Raw genomic sequence first — 9,590 nt, forward strand, 5'->3', positions numbered from 1 at the left:
ACAATACCACAGCAATTAACCTGCATTCTGTCCTTCTCTCTCTTACACTGAAAGCATGATGAGAACAAGCTTGTGGGTTCCTCTGGAAGCCAAGAAGCTGGTGAAGAGTAAGGCTGTGATCTTCCAATTAGTGGGTGCCATGGGCAACAGCAGACCACTCCCTACATGCAGAGAACAGAGTCTGGCCCACTTTCCCCCAACCTTCCATGTAGACTTTGTCGCCTTCACTCTGCACAAGGAAATAAAGCATTGTCAGAAAACATCCCCTTCAGTGCCGGGCAAAAGGTTGACTCTTCAGTCCTACAACCATGTGAGGAAAGTAAGAAAAAAGAAAAAAAAAAAAAAAAGAAAAGCAGAGCCATCCAGAAAGGAACAGAGCTGGATTATTTGTTTGTTTGCTTGTTTGTTTGTTTTTGAGAGAGTTTCACTATGCAGTTCAGGCTGGCCTTGAACTCAAAATGTAGCTCAAGCTGGCCTAGAATTCACAGTAATCTCCCTGTCTCAGCCTCCTGAGTGCTGGGATTACAGGAAGGAACCATCACACCTGGCTCACTTTTCATGAGAACAAGAAAAAGAACCACAACCCACACTTGTTTAGGGCTCTGCTGTTTAAGAAATGCTTGCCACGTATTTCCTTGTTTGACCTTGACAGTGATCCTGTGAGATAAGAAAGGAGATGCGCTTGGTCTTCTAGTTTTTCATGATGGGAAATTTCAAACATGTAGAGCTGAGAGAATAACATTATTTTCTCTCTTGAATTTCACGTTATGTACATCTATGTGTTTTAAAATTGAAACATTTTAATAAATGACAAATGGAATTTACCCTTATTGTATCTAACGAATAAATAATAATTCCCCAATATCATCTCATACCTAATTCATAACCACATACCCCCAGCAGTGAGGTAAGTGTTATTTTCTCATTTTACAGATGTGCCTTTTTTGCCACAAAGGGAACCAACAGGCTCAACGGCATGAAGATAATAAAATATGAGTCTAAGAACCTCTAGTTTCAGTGTCCAGTCCTCACTTTAGAGCAGAATCCCTTAAAAATAAAGAGGAAAAGACAAAAAGCCATACAGAACTCTGTGAGTTCTAAGCAGGGGTATATTAGTAAAATGTCCAATGAATGTCTAACATGATTGGAATTCCATCGCCAACAAGCTCTATGGTGTTTCCAGGGCCTTCTTCATGGGCTGAGCTGTTTAGCCTTGCTCTCCCTCAACCTACCTCCTTTCTTCCTATTCCAAACTCGGGCCAATACCACCCTGTGCATTCTTGCTGCTTGTGCTTCCCTATATCTGCCTAGACCCTGGTCTCCTTATTTCTATCCACAGGGCCAGTGCCATCTTGCAGACAGCAAACCGTCTTTAAGAAGACCTGATGGGCCCATCTCCCTGACAATAGTCATTGTGCTAACACTATAACCCCCTTGGCATATTTCTTTTTTTTTTTTTTTTTTTTTTTTTGGTTTTTCTCTGGTACCGGGAACCGAACTCACGACCTTGCGCTTGCCAGGCAGGCGCTTTTGCCGCTGAGCTAAATCCCCAGCCCCCCCCCTTGGCATATTTCTATAGTAATACAGAGACGAGATCATTATAACTCTCAAAATCTTAAGAAATTACATTGGGGTCGTGATTCTTAAAGCAGTCATGAGCACTGGCAATATATTCTTCCATTGCCCAAAAGTAGACATTCAGTTTATACAACTCTTCCCCATCCACTCAGAAGAAAATTTCTTTCTCTATTTAAACATTTTAGATTCAGTTCCAAAATCCAGCCCCTCAGTCCCCTCAACTATTACATGAATAATCAGGGGTGGACTTTAGTTTTCTCCTCAAGCTTTGCCTGTAGTCTAGAAATATTAATTTTTCTTTCTTCTAGGTTCTTGGCATCTTTTGACAACACCTACCAGTGACCACTGAGAATTTTCCAGCTGGATGTTACTACACCTCAAATCTTGACATCAAAGGTATTGCTCGGATCTACTCACTTGTTTGCCCTAAATGGATGAGACAAATACAAAGATTACATAAACCTTGTGTGTCACCCACAGAAAAGAATGCAAAACATTTACAAAAACAAGTTCTGTTCATTATCAGGCAACTCTGGAAATGTAAGATGACAACTCAATCCTGGAGGACAAGAGAAAAGAAAATTTAATAAGAGTAGATCTGTTTCCTCCAGACCCAAGCATCTTAGGTGAGAGTCCAAGTTAGCAGTTTTTATTTCCAAATAATTTAAGCACATTGCATACTAAAAACCAAAAGCTATACGTGACACCTCCCTCCAAGGATTTGCCTATCAATACAAAAGCTTAATGCTAGAAATTCCCACATGAAAAATAGCCTAGGAGGCCTTCCCTACTGTGCTCGAAGCCCTGCCACAGTGATAGCATCCATAATTTTTTATTATAAACAACAGAACACACTCTCCCTGATTTAGCAGATGAGGAAGATTTATTTTAAAATATATTTGTTCACGGAATTATTGAAGTAGCTAAAAAGTAGATTAAAATTAAAGCTCATTCCCCCAACCATGCTGAACTGATTCAATGGAGAAACTTGTAAATAAATCCCTAGAACTTGACTTTAACCACTTGCCCATAACTTCTGCTGTAGCCTGTACCAGTTCTACTTTGATCTTGTGATGAGGGGAAAGTTGGCATCCTTGCAACTATTTGTGCCAGCAACTGTGGTCTCCATAGAGCTAGCCGTTGCAAGTTGCTTGGACCTGGGTTGAAGTTGCATGCCGCTGTCTGATTGACAGAGCCTAGGCTCTATCCTAACAGTTCCTGAGCACGCACCGCATCTCAGGCACTGCTCTGAGCTCTTTACAAGCATTTAAACCTGCAGACATTTAGTCTGTTTGCTGCAATGAACCCTGTGAATAAATCTCTTTCCACATCCATTGTCACTTCCTTAGAATAATTTCCTAAAGCTGAAATTGTGGGGTCAATGAATATATGCATTATCTCAAAATGCCCTCCAAAATTATTATACCTAAGTACACTCACCCTAGCAGGAAATAAGAGCATTCTATGGCAGCGACTATGGTAAAATTTGTGATTCACACTGGTGTTTGAGTATGTGCACAATGAGCACTTCCTCCTCACTCAGAGACTTTTTCTCTCCCTGGACTGCACTGTCATGCCCAGACTCGGGGTCAGAGTTCCACTGATGCTCACTGCTTCCCTTGGGTCCCAGGGAGAACACCAGGAGAAAAGCTGCTGAACAGCACTGGCCCCAGCATCCCTTGGCACATGTACCCACCTCTCACATCCCTCCGTCCCTCTCAGCAAGAGGTGGTTAACACAGAGCTTTAGCTCCAAGCATGACAACACTGGAGAGGTGCCCCCAGCCTTGTGTAGCTGGGGTGCAGGGGCCTTGCTTTTTCTATCCACTAACCTCTCCCTCTTGGCACTTTTCTTCCTCTTTCAATTTTCAACCTTGACCTTCCAAGCAGACCACAGAAAGGGGACCCTGTTGACCCAGGGTCCCAGGCTATTAGAACAGGTTGTAGGCAGGCCAGCAGCCTCAAATCTTACAGCTTGCTTGTCTACTAAAAATCCAGCGCAGCTACCCTCAGAGTCTTCAGGTGTTTTTAAACAGTGACACTACAATTACATACAGGGCAGAAGAAACACTGCCACCTCTCCGCTTGTGCCTCCCATTTCCTCTCCTGGAATGCCTCTTCCCTCCTGTCCAACCGGTTCTAGGTTTCCTCCTGTTGCTAACCTCACCTCAGACTGCCCCTCTGGGAGCCCAGCCACTCCCTCTCGGTCCATTCAGCTCCTCAAAGCTGAAGATCATAGAGTTGGTGAACCATCCTCTCAGCACCTTCTTATTCTCTGGCTTATCACACTCATTGTCAGTCTACAGAGGCTTCTGAGAGCAGGGACTATGACTGTATACTCACCTGTGGTCCTTAAAGCAATTGTAGGCTGTGCTAGGCAAACAGCACGGAGCTCGATAATTATGTTTACCAGTTTAAGATCATTTTAGAATTGTAAGTAGCACAATCCTCAGCCACCAGCTCCAAGGTATCATCTGTATTGAACATTTTGCAATTGGACTTCAATTTTTGCTAAGCCTGAAGTGGAAGGAAGTCTGTGAAACAGAAAAAAACATCAGACTACGAAGAAAAATACCTGCAGTCTTGTTTGGTTCTTTATTTATGAACATGTGAATTTGAGCCTCATCTGTAAAGGGTGGAAAATATAATACTTTGATAATACCTTACATTTCTTTTTATAAGACAAAAGAGAGTAACTTGCTTTACACACACACACACAGAGGGAGAGAGAGAGAGAGAGAGAGAGAGAGAGAGAGAGAGAGAGAGAGAGAATTATTCAATCTGCAAAACAAACTGAAAGAAAAGCATTATTATCACCGTTTTATAGATAAAATGATGGAGCCCTCAAAGTTAAGTCAAATGTCCATTGTCAAAATGCCAGCAGGTAAAAATTTAAACCCTATTTACAACAGGTGTCCCAGTTGTAAAGCAGAAAGAGGAGTGAAATAACAGGTAGGCATATTTTACCTTGTTATCATTTGATTATTTGAGTGTTTGGCCTGAATGAGCTGATTTGTATCTCAGGTGCTTCAGAGAGAAGGAAAAAAAAATCAGAAGAAAGTACACAGAACACCACGGCATAATGAAGCAAGGAGATGGATGGGGATGTCAAGTTAGGAAATTAGTTCAGCCTAAGAAACTTTGCTAAATGCTATCTATGTGCCAGGACCTGGAGCTTATGCTGGGCAGATAATGAAGATCCCTATTCATGCAAGTGGTAGAAGCAGTTCACACGGAGAGGTTTGAAGGGAGAGAGGAAAAGGTTGGTAGAGGAAAGGAGGAAGTTTTGTATTAAAGCCAGAAGGGAGTGAGTGGAAAAATGGGGCTGGAAATACAATACGGATAAGGTCAGCAGGTCTTGGAGGTGTCACTTTGTCGAGACCAGTAGACAGTGGAGTGTTTCAAAGAGACAAGATAGCTAAGATAATTGTACTATTAATTTCCATTAGTTCATTGAAAGGAATGGTTTGTGTTAATATTGTTTGATCAGTTTTGCATTCCTATATGTTGTAGTTCGGAGCAACTACTTGAAAGATAACAATATGCAGTGTAATAGCCATTGTTAATTTCCTATCATCTTGTTTTGAGATTCTGTATCATTTTATTGTTTTTTTTCTCTTTAAAATAAAAAAACAAAAATAGCACGTTTTTACATATAAATTTAAATTTGTTTACTTATTCATATATTATGAGAGTAGCACAGTGGTTACCAGGGACAGGAGTGGGTAAATGTTGATCAAAGCATAATAGTGCTGTGTTAGTTCTCTATTGCTGTAACACAATACCTCAGGCAATCAACTTGAATATTTATTTTGGCTCAGAGTTCTGGAGCCCATGCTTTGGAGACTGTGATGAGATAGCACCTAATGGCAGGACAACAACACAAAAAAACCTGCTCACTGTGACAGTTGGGAAGCAAAGAAAGAGAAGGAGAGACTCGGATCCCAATATTCCCTTAAAGGAAAATACTTCAGTGACCCAGTTTCCTCCCACTAAAGAAGAACCTGTTAAAGGTCCCAGCACCTTCTAATAGTGCCATGGGCTGGTGACCAAGCCTCTCACATTTAGGTCTTTGTGGGTCACTTATCCAAACCACAGCAGGTGCAAACTTCCAGTTACAAGAAAAACAAGTGCTGCAGACGTAAGGCACAGTACGGGTGGTACTGGATGTACACACTAACTTTATTGCAGTGCTCATTACACAGTGTGTACCTGAATTAAAATATCTCATTGTGTACCTTGAATATATGCAATTTTTATTAGTCAAACATTTTTTAAATGAAAAGAAGTATAATATTATATAGGTACCAATTTGGAAGATGAATTAGAGGCAAGACTAAAGCTCATCCAGGTAGGAAATGAAGATAGTAGTGTCAGCTCCAAGAGTAAGAGATTAATTACCCTCCCCACCTCCAGACGGTGCCAATGCACCCCTCCTCCCAGGATGGTGTCTGGACAGTCTCTTGGTATGGAGAGCCTGGGGCAGATGCAAGATAGGAGGAGATGCAGCCTGATCGGGTGACTTGTGATGATGAATGAGACTAGGACCTTTCTCAATTACCAGCCCTGGCAACTGGATGAATGTTGGGGTCATTCCTGGTACCACACATGAAAGGAGGCAGATAGGGTGGGGGTAAGTGTAATGAATTGAATTTGAACTTTGTGGATTATCCAGGAGGGACTTTCCAGTAAAAAGTGAGATACATACAGGGTTCAAAGTCTGGAGAAAATTTGAGACTTGAGAGTTAGACCAGCCAATTCTCTCTAGAAAGTTGAGCAGTAGGACATAAATAAAAGCTGTCAGTAGATAGATGGATAGATAGATAGATAGATAGATAGATAGATAGATAGATAGATAACTGGGGAAATGCCTCAAGCACTATCACTAACACACTGGGCTCTGACTTGCCAATGGGATTTCCAAAACGTTCTGGTTTTGCTTTGTCTTAGTAGTCGGGAACTGGAAATCCATATGAACTTTCCCCCACTAACACCCCCCGCAAAAGTTAAAGCAATACTTTCAGAGAAAAAAGCTAGAGTAGATCAAGAAGAGGTCTTCTGTAGCTAGGTGTGACAACTCCTTAGTAGGGGGGCACTCGGTGCTGGGTTGTACCCTTTACACCCAGACAAAATATGGAGCCAACTCAATTCTGCTGCTAAAACAATTTGAAAGCCTTGAGTCAGGTATGCAGAGCTTCAATTTTATTCTCATTCATGTCATGTCCATACTGTTCTGAGCCTCCAGGTTAATCCTCTAGTTCTTGTTGATTTAGTGTATATAAAACATGCCTTGGAGTCTGAAAATTAGAATCGGTTCTTGGGTCCTTTGGTACTTATGCCCTTGGGATATTTTTCAAGCTAAAGCAAATGAAGATTTTTATCAACATGCACTGTTAAAAAATAATCACCATTTATTCCGAGGCTCTGGAAATCACATTTATTACTTTTGCCTAATACTGGTTTTATATGTATATGTCTCCCTCAGCTCCTTTCTGAAGGGAAAGGAGTCTAACACAATGCCTGGCACATGGATGATATACCATACATGTTTTTGAAATGGACTAAAATGTAGACAACAACTCCTGTAGTGGGAGAAATGGAAAATAATGAGGCAATAATGAGGGTTAGAAAGGCATGTTGATTCTAGTAGAAGTGATAAGCAAAAAGACCTCAATATTACTCTCACCTATGTTGTCTGTTATTGTTATGATGTGTGAATCAAAACTCCATCGATTATTAGGGAAGTTTGGCTGTTTTCCTTTTAGCTGCAGAGCTTTTATTAAATGACAGCTGGTACCTACAATAAAAAGTACATCAGATCAGGCAGACAAAGAAAGCTGTTCTAACTTTGATTTGCTTCTCAGAAGAAAAATGTTTTAGGGAAAGATATTGGATTGTCTGACTACTACAAAGGACAGGATCGCTTTGGATACTCATTTCCTATTCTATTCTTGTTTTCTGTTATTATAGATAATGGCAAACTGTCTGCTACTTGGGAAAAAATTCCAGCAAGGTTCTCAGATTGAAGACTCAGGATACTGAAATGAAGGCATAACTTCATGTAAAAAAAAATACCAAACATTTATCAAATATTCTGGGCATTTTTACATGCTTTACATGTAATAACTTATTTAATCCTTACTATAATCTAATAATATAGGTGCTGTTGCTTCCTCCACTTTACAGATGAGAAAACTGAGGAACAGTTCAGTAACTTGTCAAGGCAGTCTGGCTCCAAAGCCTGCACCATTGGAGAGCTACCTCTACACAAGCAAGGTGCTGAGATGGGGTGTGACGAGCTCAGAGTGACTCACACTCACCCCAATTGTCACTGAAGACCAAGTCACAGCGAGGCCCAAGCTTCCTCCACATTCCTCTCAGATTACATCTGAAGATCAGCTTCTTGCTAGATCTGGAGGTGATTTGACATTTGCCTCCCTGGGGATTCTGTAAGTTCAAGTCTCCTTTGGAATCAACATGCATTGTTTGACTAATTAATAGTTTGAGGAGGAAGCTCCATGTCCTAATGACACACTAGGACAGAAATAACTTGCTGAAGTATAGCTCTACCCATTTTGTTGCTCAGAAAGCATGTCCAGACGTCATCATTTGCAAGAGCTTCTCTTTCTTCTCAAGACAGTGGGACAGTTTCTCACAAAAGAGACACTACCTTCACCCCCAGCTTGAGCAAGAAGGAACATAAATTGGAGCCAACTTGGTTGAAGAGGCTGGAAATGGAGGCCCTCATTTCTTTACTGTATTTATTGTGTCCCATAAAAAGCAGGAACTGAGGATCATGAATCTGATTTCTTTTTAGTGTGTATCTGCCAAAGAGTTTTCATCTTCCCAGAAAAAAAGCAAACATGCACAGTATTTGATTCACTTATTCCTTGTAGAATTCTGTGCATCTAAATGTGTGGCATCCCCAACCACTCCACTGTAATAAGCTTCTCAACAATCAAGGTCAACCAGGTTATTGGTTACTCTACAGCCACCAGCATAATCCCCAGCTTCCACCCCCAGCTCAAAGGATTGCTGCTGGGTGAGGATCCCTGTCAAGACAGTGTCAAGTCATCATTGCTTCCTCCTGTGCTCTGCATAAATTTCTAGTTATACATCATCTCTCTTTACTCACTTCTGTTCTGTAGGGGACTACAGTAAAATGATTTATTGGGAAATTCCCAACCTGTAAAGCTAAGAAGCTGAGGAAGACCAAGGCTCCAGCCCAGGTAGGAGGATTACCCCACATTCTGCCAAGTATTCTGTTCAAGTACTAAATATTACAGTGGACAGTCCAGAGCTTTATTTCATCCTCTAATTCTTTTACTTATGATGTATATATTAACCATCTACTACTATATGACAGTGCCATGCTAGGTACTAAAAATTTGGTGGTGAGAAGATGTGGCCTTGTACTAATCGACAGTTCTTTGTGTCTTCTCCTAGACCAGTATCTAGCATGGAAGATTCTATCCCTACCCTCCAGTCTGAAAGAGGAACCTACATTAAATGTTTCTAAAACATTGGATGTGAAATAAAATAGGAAATGATTTGGCAGGTGCCTGGGCACAACTCTAGGACAAGCCTTTGATTAATGATTTAATTCAGCATATCTGATGTTTGTAGACTCATCCTGCTCTGGAAAGATCATCTCTTGTGCTTCTCCCTAAGTAGATAAAGTCAGATCATTCACCCTCATATTCCCTTTCAGAACATGCTATTCTTTCAAACTTAGCCAAGAGAAAGGATCACATTCAAGACATTCTTCTCATGACTGGCACCAAGTTAGGAATGCTGTTAGATTTTTATCTTTGTTCACTTAATGAAGGCTTCAGCAGATCTAAGTTACAAATAAGCATGACTAGGCCCCAGAGCTCAGACCCATTCTACCAGTTAGTCCAACAGGAGTGAGAGGGCCCGGGGCATACTCTGCCTTCTCCCTCTGGCCAGACCATCATCTCCATCGAGGAGCCCTGGGTAATCATGACTATGGAGGAACAAGAAAACAGCCTG

Source organism: Chinchilla lanigera, unplaced genomic scaffold, assembly GCF_000276665.1.
Source record: "Chinchilla lanigera isolate Chin_1 unplaced genomic scaffold, ChiLan1.0 scaffold00061, whole genome shotgun sequence".
NCBI classification, from domain to species: Eukaryota; Metazoa; Chordata; class Mammalia; order Rodentia; family Chinchillidae; genus Chinchilla; species Chinchilla lanigera.